General features: G+C 39.1%; 12 non-coding genes across 12 annotated transcripts; all 12 read right to left on the reverse strand.

Annotated features, from left to right (window-relative positions):
• Positions 1-486: 486 nt before the first annotated feature.
• Positions 487-569, reverse strand: TRNAL-CAG (transfer RNA leucine (anticodon CAG)). The gene has a single exon. It is a non-coding gene; the product is annotated as a tRNA-Leu (tRNA).
• Positions 570-2,673: 2,104 nt separating this feature from the next.
• TRNAL-AAG (transfer RNA leucine (anticodon AAG)) lies at positions 2,674-2,756 on the reverse strand. Its single transcript has one exon. It is a non-coding gene; the product is annotated as a tRNA-Leu (tRNA).
• A 4,335-nt stretch (positions 2,757-7,091) lies between these two features.
• On the reverse strand, positions 7,092-7,174 carry TRNAL-CAG (transfer RNA leucine (anticodon CAG)). The gene has a single exon. It is a non-coding gene; the product is annotated as a tRNA-Leu (tRNA).
• A 1,588-nt stretch (positions 7,175-8,762) lies between these two features.
• Positions 8,763-8,845, reverse strand: TRNAL-CAG (transfer RNA leucine (anticodon CAG)). The gene has a single exon. It is a non-coding gene; the product is annotated as a tRNA-Leu (tRNA).
• Positions 8,846-9,599: 754 nt separating this feature from the next.
• Positions 9,600-9,682, reverse strand: TRNAL-CAG (transfer RNA leucine (anticodon CAG)). Its single transcript has one exon. It is a non-coding gene; the product is annotated as a tRNA-Leu (tRNA).
• Positions 9,683-11,270: 1,588 nt separating this feature from the next.
• Positions 11,271-11,353, reverse strand: TRNAL-AAG (transfer RNA leucine (anticodon AAG)). The gene has a single exon. It is a non-coding gene; the product is annotated as a tRNA-Leu (tRNA).
• Positions 11,354-12,107: 754 nt separating this feature from the next.
• TRNAL-CAG (transfer RNA leucine (anticodon CAG)) lies at positions 12,108-12,190 on the reverse strand. The gene has a single exon. It is a non-coding gene; the product is annotated as a tRNA-Leu (tRNA).
• A 1,588-nt stretch (positions 12,191-13,778) lies between these two features.
• On the reverse strand, positions 13,779-13,861 carry TRNAL-AAG (transfer RNA leucine (anticodon AAG)). The gene has a single exon. It is a non-coding gene; the product is annotated as a tRNA-Leu (tRNA).
• Positions 13,862-14,615: 754 nt separating this feature from the next.
• On the reverse strand, positions 14,616-14,698 carry TRNAL-CAG (transfer RNA leucine (anticodon CAG)). Its single transcript has one exon. It is a non-coding gene; the product is annotated as a tRNA-Leu (tRNA).
• Positions 14,699-16,286: 1,588 nt separating this feature from the next.
• Positions 16,287-16,369, reverse strand: TRNAL-AAG (transfer RNA leucine (anticodon AAG)). The gene has a single exon. It is a non-coding gene; the product is annotated as a tRNA-Leu (tRNA).
• A 754-nt stretch (positions 16,370-17,123) lies between these two features.
• TRNAL-CAG (transfer RNA leucine (anticodon CAG)) lies at positions 17,124-17,206 on the reverse strand. Its single transcript has one exon. It is a non-coding gene; the product is annotated as a tRNA-Leu (tRNA).
• Positions 17,207-17,960: 754 nt separating this feature from the next.
• TRNAL-CAG (transfer RNA leucine (anticodon CAG)) lies at positions 17,961-18,043 on the reverse strand. The gene has a single exon. It is a non-coding gene; the product is annotated as a tRNA-Leu (tRNA).
• Between the last annotated feature and the right edge of the window lie 385 nt (positions 18,044-18,428).

Genomic DNA, 18,428 nt, shown 5'->3' on the forward strand with positions numbered 1-18,428 from the left:
CAGAGGAATCTGTATTGTCTTACATAGTTACTTAAATATGAAATAGAAAATAGAAAGATTAGTACTGTTTCTTGTCCATTTCCATCATGTAGTTATTGGTTTATGATTAACAGTGCTGTAAAAAAGAGGTCCTGAAGAACCCTTGTTCTTGCTTTAACCTGAAAATACAGAAAAACTACCCTGGGAGGTACCCAGCAGTAGTTTAGTGGAGTTCCATTCTCTATAACATTCACTCAAGTAAGCAGAGGAATCTGTATTGTCTTACATAGTTTACTTAAATATGAGTATTCAAAAGTGGGATTTAAATCCACGCCTTCACGAGAGACTGCTCGGTCATCCTATCCTACACAAATAAGAAAACTTTCAAGATTGGATGCCAAGCCAGTCATCTGAAGAGTCTAACATTTTGGGGTGTGCTTTGGCATAGTGGGTTTTTTCACTAGCGCTGTCGGAATGACATTGCAGTGTGTTTAAGAAAAGTTGTATTGTCAGAAGTGGGATTTGAACCCACGCCTCCAGGGGAGACTGCGACCTGAACGCAGCGCCTTAGACCGCTCGGCCATCCTGACTTATAGAAAAGCCAAGCCTTTCAGAAATGGAAGAAAAACCCGTCATGTTAAGGGTCCAGTTTTTGGGAATTTAAAATAGAAAGATTAGAACTGTTTCTTGTCCATTTCCATCATGTAGTTATTGGTTTATGATTAACAGTGCTGTAACAAAGAGGTCCTGAAGAACCCTTGTTCTTGCTTTAACCTGAAAATACAGAAAAACTACCCTGGGAGGTACCCAGCAGTAGTTTAGTGGAGTTCCATTCTCTATAACATTCACTCAAGTAAGCAGAGGAATCTGTATTGTCTTACATAGTTTACTTAAATATGAGTATTCAAAAGTGGGATTTAAATCCACGCCTTCACGAGAGACTGCTCGGTCATCCTATCCTACACAAATAAGAAAACTTTCAAGATTGGATGCCAAGCCAGTCATCTGAAGAGTCTAACATTTTGGGGTGTGTTTTGGCATAGTGGGTTTTTTCACTAGCGCTGTCGGAATGACATTGCAGAGTGTTTAAGAAAAGTTGTATTGTCAGAAGTGGGATTTGAACCCACGCCTCCAGGGGAGGCTGTGACCTTAACGCAGCGCCTTAAACCGCTCGGCCATCCTGACTTATAGAAAAGCCAAGCCAAGCCTTTCAGATATGGAAGAAAAAACCGTCATGTTAAGGGTCCAGTTTTTGGGAATTTAAAATAGAAAGATTAGAACTGTTTCTTGTCCATTTCCATCATGTAGTTATTGGTTTATGATTAACAGTGCTGTAACAAAGAGGTCCTGAAGAACCCTTGTTCTTGCTTTAACCTGAAAATACAGAAAAACTACCCTGGGAGGTACCCAGCAGTAGTTTAGTGGAGTTCCATTCTCTATAACATTCACTCAAGTAAGCAGAGGAATCTGTATTGTCTTACATAGTTACTTAAAGGGAACCTGTCACCAGAATTTCACCTATTGAGCTTTACTTCTCCCTCACTAGCCGCTGCTATCAAAAGTTCATTGCCATTATCCCCTCTCCTAAACTCCTCCTCAGACTGTAAATAACGGCCTGCAAACATTTTGCGCCTTTTATCGTAATAATCCGGTGTCCCGTTGTGCGCACACACCAGAAGAGGACATCAATGCACAGGCGCAGTATTTTGTGTGCTGGGTAAAGGCGAGGAGCTGTCCATCAAAAGTAAGGAGGCGGGAAAAACTCGGAAAGACTTGAGGAATGAAGATTTGACTCTTTTCAAACGAAGATCTGACTCTTTTCAAATGAAGATCTGACTCTTTTATGCTCATTTGCATACAGTGTGGAACACTAAAAAGCTGAATAGTAAAGCTACAGAGCCGACTAAGAAGACAATTATAGGTTATATAGAAATTATTTTTCACCCACTACCACTCGGTAGTGCTGGTTTAATAGGTCAAATGCTGGTGACAGGTTCCCTTTAAATATGAAATAGAAAATAGAAAGATTAGTACTGTTTCTTGTCCATTTCCATCATGTAGTTATTGGTTTATGATTAATGCTGTAAAAAAGAGGTCCTGAAGAACCCTTGTTCTTGCTTTAACCTGAAAATACAGAAAAACTACCCTGGGAGGTACCCAGCAGTAGTTTAGTGGAGTTCCATTCTCTATAACATTCACTCAAGTAAGCAGAGGAATCTGTATTGTCTTACATAGTTACTTAAATATGAAATAGAAAATAGAAAGATTAGTACTGTTTCTTGTCCATTTCCATCATGTAGTTATTGGTTTATGATTAACAGTGCTGTAAAAAAGAGGTCCTGAAGAACCCTTGTTCTTGCTTTAACCTGAAAATACAGAAAAACTACCCTGGGAGGTACCCAGCAGTAGTTTAGTGGAGTTCCATTCTCTATAACATTCACTCAAGTAAGCAGAGGAATCGGTATTGTCTTACATAGTTTACTTAAATATGAGTATTCAAAAGTGGGATTTAAATCCACGCCTTCACGAGAGACTGCTCGGTCATCCTATCCTACACAAATAAGAAAACTTTCAAGATTGGATGCCAAGCCAGTCATCTGAAGAGTCTAACATTTTGGGGTGTGTTTTGGCATAGTGGGTTTTTTCACTAGCGCTGTCGGAATGACATTGCAGTGTGTTTAATAAAAGTTGTATTGTCAGAAGTGGGATTTGAACCCACGCCTCCAGGGGAGACTGCGACCTTAACGCAGCGCCTTAGACCGCTCGGCCATCCTGACTTATAGAAAAGCCAAGCCTTTCAGATATGGAAGAAAAAACCGTCATGTTAAGGGTCCAGTTTTTGGGAATTTAATATAGAAAGATTAGAACTGTTTCTTGTCCATTTCCATCATGTAGTTATTGGTTTATGATTAACAGTGCTGTAACAAAGAGGTCCTGAAGAACCCTTGTTCTTGCTTTAACCTGAAAATACAGAAAAACTACCCTGGGAGGTACCCAGCAGTAGTTTAGTGGAGTTCCATTCTCTATAACATTCACTCAAGTAAGCAGAGGAATCTGTATTGTCTTACATAGTTTACTTAAATATGAGTATTCAAAAGTGGGATTTAAATCCACGCCTTCACGAGAGACTGCTCGGTCATCCTATCCTACACAAATAAGAAAACTTTCAAGATTGGATGCCAAGCCAGTCATCTGAAGAGTCTAACATTTTGGGGTGTGTTTTGGCATAGTGGGTTTTTTCACTAGCGCTGTCGGAATGACATTGCAGAGTGTTTAAGAAAAGTTGTATTGTCAGAAGTGGGATTTGAACCCACGCCTCCAGGGGAGGCTGTGACCTTAACGCAGCACCTTAGACCGCTCGGCCATCCTGACTTATAGAAAAGCCAAGCCTTTCAGATATGGAAGAAAAAACCGTCATGTTAAGGGTCCAGTTTTTGGGAATTTAAAATAGAAAGATTAGAACTGTTTCTTGTCCATTTCCATCATGTAGTTATTGGTTTATGATTAACAGTGCTGTAACAAAGAGGTCCTGAAGAACCCTTGTTCTTGCTTTAACCTGAAAATACAGAAAAACTACCCTGGGAGGTACCCAGCAGTAGTTTAGTGGAGTTCCATTCTCTATAACATTCACTCAAGTAAGCTGAGGAATCTGTATTGTCTTACATAGTTTACTTAAATATGAGTATTCAAAAGTGGGATTTAAATCCACGCCTTCACGAGAGACTGCTCGGTCATCCTATCCTACACAAATAAGAAAACTTTCAAGATTGGATGCCAAGCCAGTCATCTGAAGAGTCTAACATTTTGGGGTGTGTTTTGGCATAGTGGGTTTTTTCACTAGCGCTGTCGGAATGACATTGCAGAGTGTTTAAGAAAAGTTGTATTGTCAGAAGTGGGATTTGAACCCACGCCTCCAGGGGAGGCTGTGACCTTAACGCAGCACCTTAGACCGCTCGGCCATCCTGACTTATAGAAAAGCCAAGCCTTTCAGATATGGAAGAAAAAACCGTCATGTTAAGGGTCCAGTTTTTGGGAATTTAAAATAGAAAGATTAGAACTGTTTCTTGTCCATTTCCATCATGTAGTTATTGGTTTATGATTAACAGTGCTGTAACAAAGAGGTCCTGAAGAACCCTTGTTCTTGCTTTAACCTGAAAATACAGAAAAACTACCCTGGGAGGTACCCAGCAGTAGTTTAGTGGAGTTCCATTCTCTATAACATTCACTCAAGTAAGCAGAGGAATCTGTATTGTCTTACATAGTTACTTAAATATGAAATAGAAAATAGAAAGATTAGTACTGTTTCTTGTCCATTTCCATCATGTAGTTATTGGTTTATGATTAATGCTGTAAAAAAGAGGTCCTGAAGAACCCTTGTTCTTGCTTTAACCTGAAAATACAGAAAAACTACCCTGGGAGGTACCCAGCAGTAGTTTAGTGGAGTTCCATTCTCTATAACATTCACTCAAGTAAGCAGAGGAATCTGTATTGTCTTACATAGTTACTTAAATATGAAATAGAAAATAGAAAGATTAGTACTGTTTCTTGTCCATTTCCATCATGTAGTTATTGGTTTATGATTAACAGTGCTGTAAAAAAGAGGTCCTGAAGAACCCTTGTTCTTGCTTTAACCTGAAAATACAGAAAAACTACCCTGGGAGGTACCCAGCAGTAGTTTAGTGGAGTTCCATTCTCTATAACATTCACTCAAGTAAGCAGAGGAATCGGTATTGTCTTACATAGTTTACTTAAATATGAGTATTCAAAAGTGGGATTTAAATCCACGCCTTCACGAGAGACTGCTCGGTCATCCTATCCTACACAAATAAGAAAACTTTCAAGATTGGATGCCAAGCCAGTCATCTGAAGAGTCTAACATTTTGGGGTGTGTTTTGGCATAGTGGGTTTTTTCACTAGCGCTGTCGGAATGACATTGCAGAGTGTTTAAGAAAAGTTGTATTGTCAGAAGTGGGATTTGAACCCACGCCTCCAGGGGAGGCTGTGACCTTAACGCAGCGCCTTAGACCGCTCGGCCATCCTGACTTATAGAAAAGCCAAGCCTTTCAGATATGGAAGAAAAAACCGTCATGTTAAGGGTCCAGTTTTTGGGAATTTAAAATAGAAAGATTAGAACTGTTTCTTGTCCATTTCCATCATGTAGTTATTGGTTTATGATTAACAGTGCTGTAACAAAGAGGTCCTGAAGAACCCTTGTTCTTGCTTTAACCTGAAAATACAGAAAAACTACCCTGGGAGGTACCCAGCAGTAGTTTAGTGGAGTTCCATTCTCTATAACATTCACTCAAGTAAGCAGAGGAATCTGTATTGTCTTACATAGTTACTTAAATATGAAATAGAAAATAGAAAGATTAGTACTGTTTCTTGTCCATTTCCATCATGTAGTTATTGGTTTATGATTAATGCTGTAAAAAAGAGGTCCTGAAGAACCCTTGTTCTTGCTTTAACCTGAAAATACAGAAAAACTACCCTGGGAGGTACCCAGCAGTAGTTTAGTGGAGTTCCATTCTCTATAACATTCACTCAAGTAAGCAGAGGAATCTGTATTGTCTTACATAGTTACTTAAATATGAAATAGAAAATAGAAAGATTAGTACTGTTTCTTGTCCATTTCCATCATGTAGTTATTGGTTTATGATTAACAGTGCTGTAAAAAAGAGGTCCTGAAGAACCCTTGTTCTTGCTTTAACCTGAAAATACAGAAAAACTACCCTGGGAGGTACCCAGCAGTAGTTTAGTGGAGTTCCATTCTCTATAACATTCACTCAAGTAAGCAGAGGAATCGGTATTGTCTTACATAGTTTACTTAAATATGAGTATTCAAAAGTGGGATTTAAATCCACGCCTTCACGAGAGACTGCTCGGTCATCCTATCCTACACAAATAAGAAAACTTTCAAGATTGGATGCCAAGCCAGTCATCTGAAGAGTCTAACATTTTGGGGTGTGTTTTGGCATAGTGGGTTTTTTCACTAGCGCTGTCGGAATGACATTGCAGTGTGTTTAAGAAAAGTTGTATTGTCAGAAGTGGGATTTGAACCCACGCCTCCAGGGGAGGCTGTGACCTTAACGCAGCACCTTAGACCGCTCGGCCATCCTGACTTATAGAAAAGCCAAGCCTTTCAGATATGGAAGAAAAAACCGTCATGTTAAGGGTCCAGTTTTTGGGAATTTAAAATAGAAAGATTAGAACTGTTTCTTGTCCATTTCCATCATGTAGTTATTGGTTTATGATTAACAGTGCTGTAACAAAGAGGTCCTGAAGAACCCTTGTTCTTGCTTTAACCTGAAAATACAGAAAAACTACCCTGGGAGGTACCCAGCAGTAGTTTAGTGGAGTTCCATTCTCTATAACATTCACTCAAGTAAGCAGAGGAATCTGTATTGTCTTACATAGTTACTTAAATATGAAATAGAAAATAGAAAGATTAGTACTGTTTCTTGTCCATTTCCATCATGTAGTTATTGGTTTATGATTAATGCTGTAAAAAAGAGGTCCTGAAGAACCCTTGTTCTTGCTTTAACCTGAAAATACAGAAAAACTACCCTGGGAGGTACCCAGCAGTAGTTTAGTGGAGTTCCATTCTCTATAACATTCACTCAAGTAAGCAGAGGAATCTGTATTGTCTTACATAGTTACTTAAATATGAAATAGAAAATAGAAAGATTAGTACTGTTTCTTGTCCATTTCCATCATGTAGTTATTGGTTTATGATTAACAGTGCTGTAAAAAAGAGGTCCTGAAGAACCCTTGTTCTTGCTTTAACCTGAAAATACAGAAAAACTACCCTGGGAGGTACCCAGCAGTAGTTTAGTGGAGTTCCATTCTCTATAACATTCACTCAAGTAAGCAGAGGAATCGGTATTGTCTTACATAGTTTACTTAAATATGAGTATTCAAAAGTGGGATTTAAATCCACGCCTTCACGAGAGACTGCTCGGTCATCCTATCCTACACAAATAAGAAAACTTTCAAGATTGGATGCCAAGCCAGTCATCTGAAGAGTCTAACATTTTGGGGTGTGTTTTGGCATAGTGGGTTTTTTCACTAGCGCTGTCGGAATGACATTGCAGTGTGTTTAAGAAAAGTTGTATTGTCAGAAGTGGGATTTGAACCCACGCCTCCAGGGGAGACTGCGACCTGAACGCAGCGCCTTAGACCGCTCGGCCATCCTGACTTATAGAAAAGCTAAGCCTTTCAGAAATGGAAGAAAAAACCGTCATGTTAAGGGTCCAGTTTTTGGGAATTTAAAATAGAAAGATTAGAACTGTTTCTTGTCCATTTCCATCATGTAGTTATTGGTTTATGATTAACAGTGCTGTAACAAAGAGGTCCTGAAGAACCCTTGTTCTTGCTTTAACCTGAAAATACAGAAAAACTACCCTGGGAGGTACCCAGCAGTAGTTTAGTGGAGTTCCATTCTCTATAACATTCACTCAAGTAAGCAGAGGAATCTGTATTGTCTTACATAGTTTACTTAAATATGAGTATTCAAAAGTGGGATTTAAATCCACGCCTTCACGAGAGACTGCTCGGTCATCCTATCCTACACAAATAAGAAAACTTTCAAGATTGGATGCCAAGCCAGTCATCTGAAGAGTCTAACATTTTGGGGTGTGTTTTGGCATAGTGGGTTTTTTCACTAGCGCTGTCGGAATGACATTGCAGAGTGTTTAAGAAAAGTTGTATTGTCAGAAGTGGGATTTGAACCCACGCCTCCAGGGGAGGCTGTGACCTTAACGCAGCGCCTTAGACCGCTCGGCCATCCTGACTTATAGAAAAGCCAAGCCTTTCAGATATGGAAGAAAAAACCGTCATGTTAAGGGTCCAGTTTTTGGGAATTTAAAATAGAAAGATTAGAACTGTTTCTTGTCCATTTCCATCATGTAGTTATTGGTTTATGATTAACAGTGCTGTAACAAAGAGGTCCTGAAGAACCCTTGTTCTTGCTTTAACCTGAAAATACAGAAAAACTACCCTGGGAGGTACCCAGCAGTAGTTTAGTGGAGTTCCATTCTCTATAACATTCACTCAAGTAAGCAGAGGAATCTGTATTGTCTTACATAGTTACTTAAATATGAAATAGAAAATAGAAAGATTAGTACTGTTTCTTGTCCATTTCCATCATGTAGTTATTGGTTTATGATTAATGCTGTAAAAAAGAGGTCCTGAAGAACCCTTGTTCTTGCTTTAACCTGAAAATACAGAAAAACTACCCTGGGAGGTACCCAGCAGTAGTTTAGTGGAGTTCCATTCTCTATAACATTCACTCAAGTAAGCAGAGGAATCTGTATTGTCTTACATAGTTACTTAAATATGAAATAGAAAATAGAAAGATTAGTACTGTTTCTTGTCCATTTCCATCATGTAGTTATTGGTTTATGATTAACAGTGCTGTAACAAAGAGGTCCTGAAGAACCCTTGTTCTTGCTTTAACCTGAAAATACAGAAAAACTACCCTGGGAGGTACCCAGCAGTAGTTTAGTGGAGTTCCATTCTCTATAACATTCACTCAAGTAAGCAGAGGAATCGGTATTGTCTTACATAGTTTACTTAAATATGAGTATTCAAAAGTGGGATTTAAATCCACGCCTTCACGAGAGACTGCTCGGTCATCCTATCCTACACAAATAAGAAAACTTTCAAGATTGGATGCCAAGCCAGTCATCTGAAGAGTCTAACATTTTGGGGTGTGTTTTGGCATAGTGGGTTTTTTCACTAGCGCTGTCGGAATGACATTGCAGTGTGTTTAATAAAAGTTGTATTGTCAGAAGTGGGATTTGAACCCACGCCTCCAGGGGAGACTGCGACCTGAACACAGCGCCTTAGACCGCTCGGCCATCCTGACTTATAGAAAATCCAAGCCTTTCAGATATGGAAGAAAAAACCGTCATGTTAAGGGTCCAGTTTTTGGGAATTTAAAATAGAAAGATTAGAACTGTTTCTTGTCCATTTCCATCATGTAGTTATTGGTTTATGATTAACAGTGCTGTAACAAAGAGGTCCTGAAGAACCCTTGTTCTTGCTTTAACCTGAAAATACAGAAAAACTACCCTGGGAGGTACCCAGCAGTAGTTTAGTGGAGTTCCATTCTCTATAACATTCACTCAAGTAAGCAGAGGAATCTGTATTGTCTTACATAGTTACTTAAATATGAAATAGAAAATAGAAAGATTAGTACTGTTTCTTGTCCATTTCCATCATGTAGTTATTGGTTTATGATTAACAGTGCTGTAAAAAAGAGGTCCTGAAGAACCCTTGTTCTTGCTTTAACCTGAAAATACAGAAAAACTACCCTGGGAGGTACCCAGCAGTAGTTTAGTGGAGTTCCATTCTCTATAACATTCACTCAAGTAAGCAGAGGAATCGGTATTGTCTTACATAGTTTACTTAAATATGAGTATTCAAAAGTGGGATTTAAATCCACGCCTTCACGAGAGACTGCTCGGTCATCCTATCCTACACAAATAAGAAAACTTTCAAGATTGGATGCCAAGCCAGTCATCTGAAGAGTCTAACATTTTGGGGTGTGTTTTGGCATAGTGGGTTTTTTCACTAGCGCTGTCGGAATGACATTGCAGTGTGTTTAAGAAAAGTTGTATTGTCAGAAGTGGGATTTGAACCCACGCCTCCAGGGGAGACTGCGACCTGAACGCAGCGCCTTAGACCGCTCGGCCATCCTGACTTATAGAAAAGCCAAGCCTTTCAGAAATGGAAGAAAAAACCGTCATGTTAAGGGTCCAGTTTTTGGGAATTTAAAATAGAAAGATTAGAACTGTTTCTTGTCCATTTCCATCATGTAGTTATTGGTTTATGATTAACAGTGCTGTAACAAAGAGGTCCTGAAGAACCCTTGTTCTTGCTTTAACCTGAAAATACAGAAAAACTACCCTGGGAGGTACCCAGCAGTAGTTTAGTGGAGTTCCATTCTCTATAACATTCACTCAAGTAAGCAGAGGAATCTGTATTGTCTTACATAGTTTACTTAAATATGAGTATTCAAAAGTGGGATTTAAATCCACGCCTTCACGAGAGACTGCTCGGTCATCCTATCCTACACAAATAAGAAAACTTTCAAGATTGGATGCCAAGCCAGTCATCTGAAGAGTCTAACATTTTGGGGTGTGTTTTGGCATAGTGGGTTTTTTCACTAGCGCTGTCGGAATGACATTGCAGAGTGTTTAAGAAAAGTTGTATTGTCAGAAGTGGGATTTGAACCCACGCCTCCAGGGGAGGCTGTGACCTTAACGCAACGCCTTAGACCGCTCGGCCATCCTGACTTATAGAAAAGCCAAGCCTTTCAGATATGGAAGAAAAAACCGTCATGTTAAGGGTCCAGTTTTTGGGAATTTAAAATAGAAAGATTAGAACTGTTTCTTGTCCATTTCCATCATGTAGTTATTGGTTTATGATTAACAGTGCTGTAACAAAGAGGTCCTGAAGAACCCTTGTTCTTGCTTTAACCTGAAAATACAGAAAAACTACCCTGGGAGGTACCCAGCAGTAGTTTAGTGGAGTTCCATTCTCTATAACATTCACTCAAGTAAGCAGAGGAATCTGTATTGTCTTACATAGTTACTTAAATATGAAATAGAAAATAGAAAGATTAGTACTGTTTCTTGTCCATTTCCATCATGTAGTTATTGGTTTATGATTAATGCTGTAAAAAAGAGGTCCTGAAGAACCCTTGTTCTTGCTTTAACCTGAAAATACAGAAAAACTACCCTGGGAGGTACCCAGCAGTAGTTTAGTGGAGTTCCATTCTCTATAACATTCACTCAAGTAAGCAGAGGAATCTGTATTGTCTTACATAGTTACTTAAATATGAAATAGAAAATAGAAAGATTAGTACTGTTTCTTGTCCATTTCCATCATGTAGTTATTGGTTTATGATTAACAGTGCTGTAACAAAGAGGTCCTGAAGAACCCTTGTTCTTGCTTTAACCTGAAAATACAGAAAAACTACCCTGGGAGGTACCCAGCAGTAGTTTAGTGGAGTTCCATTCTCTATAACATTCACTCAAGTAAGCAGAGGAATCGGTATTGTCTTACATAGTTTACTTAAATATGAGTATTCAAAAGTGGGATTTAAATCCACGCCTTCACGAGAGACTGCTCGGTCATCCTATCCTACACAAATAAGAAAACTTTCAAGATTGGACGCCAAGCCAGTCATCTGAAGAGTCTAACATTTTGGGGCGTGTTTTGGCATAGTGGGTTTTTTCACTAGCGCTGTCGGAATGACATTGCAGTGTGTTTAAGAAAAGTTGTATTGTCAGAAGTGGGATTTGAACCCACGCCTCCAGGGGAGACTGCGACCTTAACGCAGCGCCTTAGACCGCTCGGCCATCCTGACTTATAGAAAAGCCAAGCCTTTCAGAAATGGAAGAAAAAACCGTCATGTTAAGGGTCCAGTTTTTGGGAATTTAAAATAGAAAGATTAGAACTGTTTCTTGTCCATTTCCATCATGTAGTTATTGGTTTATGATTAACAGTGGTGTAACAAAGAGGTCCTGAAGAACCCTTGTTCTTGCTTTAACCTGAAAATACAGAAAAACTACCCTGGGAGGTACCCAGCAGTAGTTTAGTGGAGTTCCATTCTCTATAACATTCACTCAAGTAAGCAGAGGAATCTGTATTGTCTTACATAGTTACTTAAATATGAAATAGAAAATAGAAAGATTAGTACTGTTTCTTGTCCATTTCCATCATGTAGTTATTGGTTTATGATTAACAGTGCTGTAAAAAAGAGGTCCTGAAGAACCCTTGTTCTTGCTTTAACCTGAAAATACAGAAAAACTACCCTGGGAGGTACCCAGCAGTAGTTTAGTGGAGTTCCATTCTCTATAACATTCACTCAAGTAAGCAGAGGAATCGGTATTGTCTTACATAGTTTACTTAAATATGAGTATTCAAAAGTGGGATTTAAATCCACGCCTTCACGAGAGACTGCTCGGTCATCCTATCCTACACAAATAAGAAAACTTTCAAGATTGGATGCCAAGCCAGTCATCTGAAGAGTCTAACATTTTGGGGTGTGTTTTGGCATAGTGGGTTTTTTCACTAGCGCTGTCGGAATGACATTGCAGTGTGTTTAAGAAAAGTTGTATTGTCAGAAGTGGGATTTGAACCCACGCCTCCAGGGGAGACTGCGACCTGAACGCAGCGCCTTAGACCGCTCGGCCATCCTGACTTATAGAAAAGCTAAGCCTTTCAGAAATGGAAGAAAAAACCGTCATGTTAAGGGTCCAGTTTTTGGGAATTTAAAATAGAAAGATTAGAACTGTTTCTTGTCCATTTCCATCATGTAGTTATTGGTTTATGATTAACAGTGCTGTAACAAAGAGGTCCTGAAGAACCCTTGTTCTTGCTTTAACCTGAAAATACAGAAAAACTACCCTGGGAGGTACCCAGCAGTAGTTTAGTGGAGTTCCATTCTCTATAACATTCACTCAAGTAAGCAGAGGAATCTGTATTGTCTTACATAGTTTACTTAAATATGAGTATTCAAAAGTGGGATTTAAATCCACGCCTTCACGAGAGACTGCTCGGTCATCCTATCCTACACAAATAAGAAAACTTTCAAGATTGGATGCCAAGCCAGTCATCTGAAGAGTCTAACATTTTGGGGTGTGTTTTGGCATAGTGGGTTTTTTCACTAGCGCTGTCGGAATGACATTGCAGAGTGTTTAAGAAAAGTTGTATTGTCAGAAGTGGGATTTGAACCCACGCCTCCAGGGGAGGCTGTGACCTTAACGCAGCGCCTTAGACCGCTCGGCCATCCTGACTTAGAGAAAAGCCAAGCCTTTCAGATATGGAAGAAAAAACCGTCATGTTAAGGGTCCAGTTTTTGGGAATTTAAAATAGAAAGATTAGAACTGTTTCTTGTCCATTTCCATCATGTAGTTATTGGTTTATGATTAACAGTGCTGTAACAAAGAGGTCCTGAAGAACCCTTGTTCTTGCTTTAACCTGAAAATACAGAAAAACTACCCTGGGAGGTACCCAGCAGTAGTTTAGTGGAGTTCCATTCTCTATAACATTCACTCAAGTAAGCAGAGGAATCTGTATTGTCTTACATAGTTACTTAAATATGAAATAGAAAATAGAAAGATTAGTACTGTTTCTTGTCCATTTCCATCATGTAGTTATTGGTTTATGATTAATGCTGTAAAAAAGAGGTCCTGAAGAACCCTTGTTCTTGCTTTAACCTGAAAATACAGAAAAACTACCCTGGGAGGTACCCAGCAGTAGTTTAGTGGAGTTCCATTCTCTATAACATTCACTCAAGTAAGCAGAGGAATCTGTATTGTCTTACATAGTTACTTAAATATGAAATAGAAAATAGAAAGATTAGTACTGTTTCTTGTCCATTTCCATCATGTAGTTATTGGTTTATGATTAACAGTGCTGTAACAAAGAGGTCCTGAAGAACCCTTGTTCTTGCTTTAACCTGAAAATACAGAAAAACTACCCTGGGAGGTACCCAGCAGTAGTTTAGTGGAGTTCCATTCTCTATAACATTCACTCAAGTAAGCAGAGGAATCGGTATTGTCTTACATAGTTTACTTAAATATGAGTATTCAAAAGTGGGATTTAAATCCACGCCTTCACGAGAGACTGCTCGGTCATCCTATCCTACACAAATAAGAAAACTTTCAAGATTGGACGCCAAGCCAGTCATCTGAAGAGTCTAACATTTTGGGGCGTGTTTTGGCATAGTGGGTTTTTTCACTAGCGCTGTCGGAATGACATTGCAGTGTGTTTAAGAAAAGTTGTATTGTCAGAAGTGGGATTTGAACCCACGCCTCCAGGGGAGACTGCGACCTTAACGCAGCGCCTTAGACCGCTCGGCCATCCTGACTTATAGAAAAGCCAAGCCTTTCAGAAATGGAAGAAAAAACCGTCATGTTAAGGGTCCAGTTTTTGGGAATTTAAAATAGAAAGATTAGAACTGTTTCTTGTCCATTTCCATCATGTAGTTATTGGTTTATGATTAACAGTGGTGTAACAAAGAGGTCCTGAAGAACCCTTGTTCTTGCTTTAACCTGAAAATACAGAAAAACTACCCTGGGAGGTACCCAGCAGTAGTTTAGTGGAGTTCCATTCTCTATAACATTCACTCAAGTAAGCAGAGGAATCTGTATTGTCTTACATAGTTACTTAAATATGAAATAGAAAATAGAAAGATTAGTACTGTTTCTTGTCCATTTCCATCATGTAGTTATTGGTTTATGATTAACAGTGCTGTAAAAAAGAGGTCCTGAAGAACCCTTGTTCTTGCTTTAACCTGAAAATACAGAAAAACTACCCTGGGAGGTACCCAGCAGTAGTTTAGTGGAGTTCCATTCTCTATAACATTCACTCAAGTAAGCAGAGGAATCGGTATTGTCTTACATAGTTTACTTAAATATGAGTATTCAAAAGTGGGATTTAAATCCACGCCTTCACGAGAGACTGCTCGGTCATCCTATCCTACACAAATAAGAAAACTTTCAAGATTGGATGCCAAGCCAGTCATCTGAAGAGTCTAACATTTTGGGGTGTGTTTTGGCATAGTGGGTTTTTTCACTAGCGCTGTCGGAATGACATTGCAGTGTGTTTAAGAAAAGTTGTATTGTCAGAAGTGGGATTTGAACCCACGCCTCCAGGGGAGACTGCGACCTGAACGCAGCGCCTTAGACCGCTCGGCCATCCTGACTTATAGAAAAGCTAAGCCTTTCAGAAATGGAAGAAAAAACCGTCATGTTAAGGGTCCAGTTTTTGGGAATTTAAAATAGAAAGATTAGAACTGTTTCTTGTCCATTTCCATCATGTAGTTATTGGTTTATGATTAACAGTGCTGTAACAAAGAGGTCCTGAAGAACCCTTGTTCTTGCTTTAACCTGAAAATACAGAAAAACTACCCTGGGAGGTACCCAGCAGTAGTTTAGTGGAGTTCCATTCTCTATAACATTCACTCAAGTAAGCAGAGGAATCTGTATTGTCTTACATAGTTTACTTAAATATGAGTATTCAAAAGTGGGATTTAAATCCACGCCTTCACGAGAGACTGCTCGGTCATCCTATCCTACACAAATAAGAAAACTTTCAAGATTGGATGCCAAGCCAGTCATCTGAAGAGTCTAACATTTTGGGGTGTGTTTTGGCATAGTGGGTTTTTTCACTAGCGCTGTCGGAATGACATTGCAGAGTGTTTAAGAAAAGTTGTATTGTCAGAAGTGGGATTTGAACCCACGCCTCCAGGGGAGGCTGTGACCTTAACGCAGCGCCTTAGACCGCTCGGCCATCCTGACTTAGAGAAAAGCCAAGCCTTTCAGATATGGAAGAAAAAACCGTCATGTTAAGGGTCCAGTTTTTGGGAATTTAAAATAGAAAGATTAGAACTGTTTCTTGTCCATTTCCATCATGTAGTTATTGGTTTATGATTAACAGTGCTGTAACAAAGAGGTCCTGAAGAACCCTTGTTCTTGCTTTAACCTGAAAATACAGAAAAACTACCCTGGGAGGTACCCAGCAGTAGTTTAGTGGAGTTCCATTCTCTATAACATTCACTCAAGTAAGCAGAGGAATCTGTATTGTCTTACATAGTTACTTAAATATGAAATAGAAAATAGAAAGATTAGTACTGTTTCTTGTCCATTTCCATCATGTAGTTATTGGTTTATGATTAATGCTGTAAAAAAGAGGTCCTGAAGAACCCTTGTTCTTGCTTTAACCTGAAAATACAGAAAAACTACCCTGGGAGGTACCCAGCAGTAGTTTAGTGGAGTTCCATTCTCTATAACATTCACTCAAGTAAGCAGAGGAATCTGTATTGTCTTACATAGTTACTTAAATATGAAATAGAAAATAGAAAGATTAGTACTGTTTCTTGTCCATTTCCATCATGTAGTTATTGGTTTATGATTAACAGTGCTGTAACAAAGAGGTCCTGAAGAACCCTTGTTCTTGCTTTAACCTGAAAATACAGAAAAACTACCCTGGGAGGTACCCAGCAGTAGTTTAGTGGAGTTCCATTCTCTATAACATTCACTCAAGTAAGCAGAGGAATCGGTATTGTCTTACATAGTTTACTTAAATATGAGTATTCAAAAGTGGGATTTAAATCCACGCCTTCACGAGAGACTGCTCGGTCATCCTATCCTACACAAATAAGAAAACTTTCAAGATTGGACGCCAAGCCAGTCATCTGAAGAGTCTAACATTTTGGGGCGTGTTTTGGCATAGTGGGTTTTTTCACTAGCGCTGTCGGAATGACATTGCAGTGTGTTTAAGAAAAGTTGTATTGTCAGAAGTGGGATTTGAACCCACGCCTCCAGGGGAGACTGCGACCTTAACGCAGCGCCTTAGACCGCTCGGCCATCCTGACTTATAGAAAAGCCAAGCCTTTCAGAAATGGAAGAAAAAACCGTCATGTTAAGGGTCCAGTTTTTGGGAATTTAAAATAGAAAGATTAGAACTGTTTCTTGTCCATTTCCATCATGTAGTTATTGGTTTATGATTAACAGTGGTGTAACAAAGAGGTCCTGAAGAACCCTTGTTCTTGCTTTAACCTGAAAATACAGAAAAACTACCCTGGGAGGTACCCAGCAGTAGTTTAGTGGAGTTCCATTCTCTATAACATTCACTCAAGTAAGCAGAGGAATCTGTATTGTCTTACATAGTTACTTAAATATGAAATAGAAAATAGAAAGATTAGTACTGTTTCTTGTCCATTTCCATCATGTAGTTATTGGTTTATGATTAACAGTGCTGTAAAAAAGAGGTCCTGAAGAACCCTTGTTCTTGCTTTAACCTGAAAATACAGAAAAACTACCCTGGGAGGTACCCAGCAGTAGTTTAGTGGAGTTCCATTCTCTATAACATTCACTCAAGTAAGCAGAGGAATCGGTATTGTCTTACATAGTTTACTTAAATATGAGTATTCAAAAGTGGGATTTAAATCCACGCCTTCACGAGAGACTGCTCGGTCATCCTATCCTACACAAATAAGAAAACTTTCAAGATTGGATGCCAAGCCAGTCATCTGAAGAGTCTAACATTTTGGGGTGTGTTTTGGCATAGTGGGTTTTTTCACTAGCGCTGTCGGAATGACATTGCAGTGTGTTTAAGAAAAGTTGTATTGTCAGAAGTGGGATTTGAACCCACGCCTCCAGGGGAGACTGCGACCTGAACGCAGCGCCTTAGACCGCTCGGCCATCCTGACTTATAGAAAAGCTAAGCCTTTCAGAAATGGAAGAAAAAACCGTCATGTTAAGGGTCCAGTTTTTGGGAATTTAAAATAGAAAGATTAGAACTGTTTCTTGTCCATTTCCATCATGTAGTTATTGGTTTATGATTAACAGTGGTGTAACAAAGAGGTCCTGAAGAACCCTTGTTCTTGCTTTAACCTGAAAATACAGAAAAACTACCCTGGGAGGTACCCAGCAGTAGTTTAGTGGAGTTCCATTCTCTATAACATTCACTCAAGTAAGCAGAGGAATCTGTATTGTCTTACATAGTTACTTAAATATGAAATAGAAAATAGAAAGATTAGTACTGTTTCTTGTCCATTTCCATCATGTAGTTATTGGTTTATGATTAACAGTGCTGTAAAAAAGAGGTCCTGAAGAACCCTTGTTCTTGCTTTAACCTGAAAATACAGAAAAACTACCCTGGGAGGTACCCAGCAGTAGTTTAGTGGAGTTCCATTCTCTATAACATTCACTCAAGTAAGCAGAGGAATCGGTATTGTCTTACATAGTTTACTTAAATATGAGTATTCAAAAGTGGGATTTAAATCCACGCCTTCACGAGAGACTGCTCGGTCATCCTATCCTACACAAATAAGAAAACTTTCAAGATTGGATGCCAAGCCAGTCATCTGAAGAGTCTAACATTTTGGGGTGTGTTTTGGCATAGTGGGTTTTTTCACTAGCGCTGTCGGAATGACATTGCAGTGTGTTTAAGAAAAGTTGTATTGTCAGAAGTGGGATTTGAACCCACGCCTCCAGGGGAGACTGCGACCTGAACGCAGCGCCTTAGACCGCTCGGCCATCCTGACTTATAGAAAAGCTAAGCCTTTCAGAAATGGAAGAAAAAACCGTCATGTTAAGGGTCCAGTTTTTGGGAATTTAAAATAGAAAGATTAGAACTGTTTCTTGTCCATTTCCATCATGTAGTTATTGGTTTATGATTAACAGTGCTGTAACAAAGAGGTCCTGAAGAACCCTTGTTCTTGCTTTAACCTGAAAATACAGAAAAACTACCCTGGGAGGTACCCAGCAGTAGTTTAGTGGAGTTCCATTCTCTATAACATTCACTCAAGTAAGCAGAGGAATCTGTATTGTCTTACATAGTTACTTAAATATGAAATAGAAAATAGAAAGATTAGTACCGTTTCTTGTCCATTTCCATCATGTAGTTATTGGTTTATGATTAACAGTGCT

This window comes from Rhinoderma darwinii, chromosome 3 (genome assembly GCF_050947455.1).
Source record: "Rhinoderma darwinii isolate aRhiDar2 chromosome 3, aRhiDar2.hap1, whole genome shotgun sequence".
In the NCBI taxonomy this organism is placed as follows: domain Eukaryota; kingdom Metazoa; phylum Chordata; class Amphibia; order Anura; family Rhinodermatidae; genus Rhinoderma; species Rhinoderma darwinii.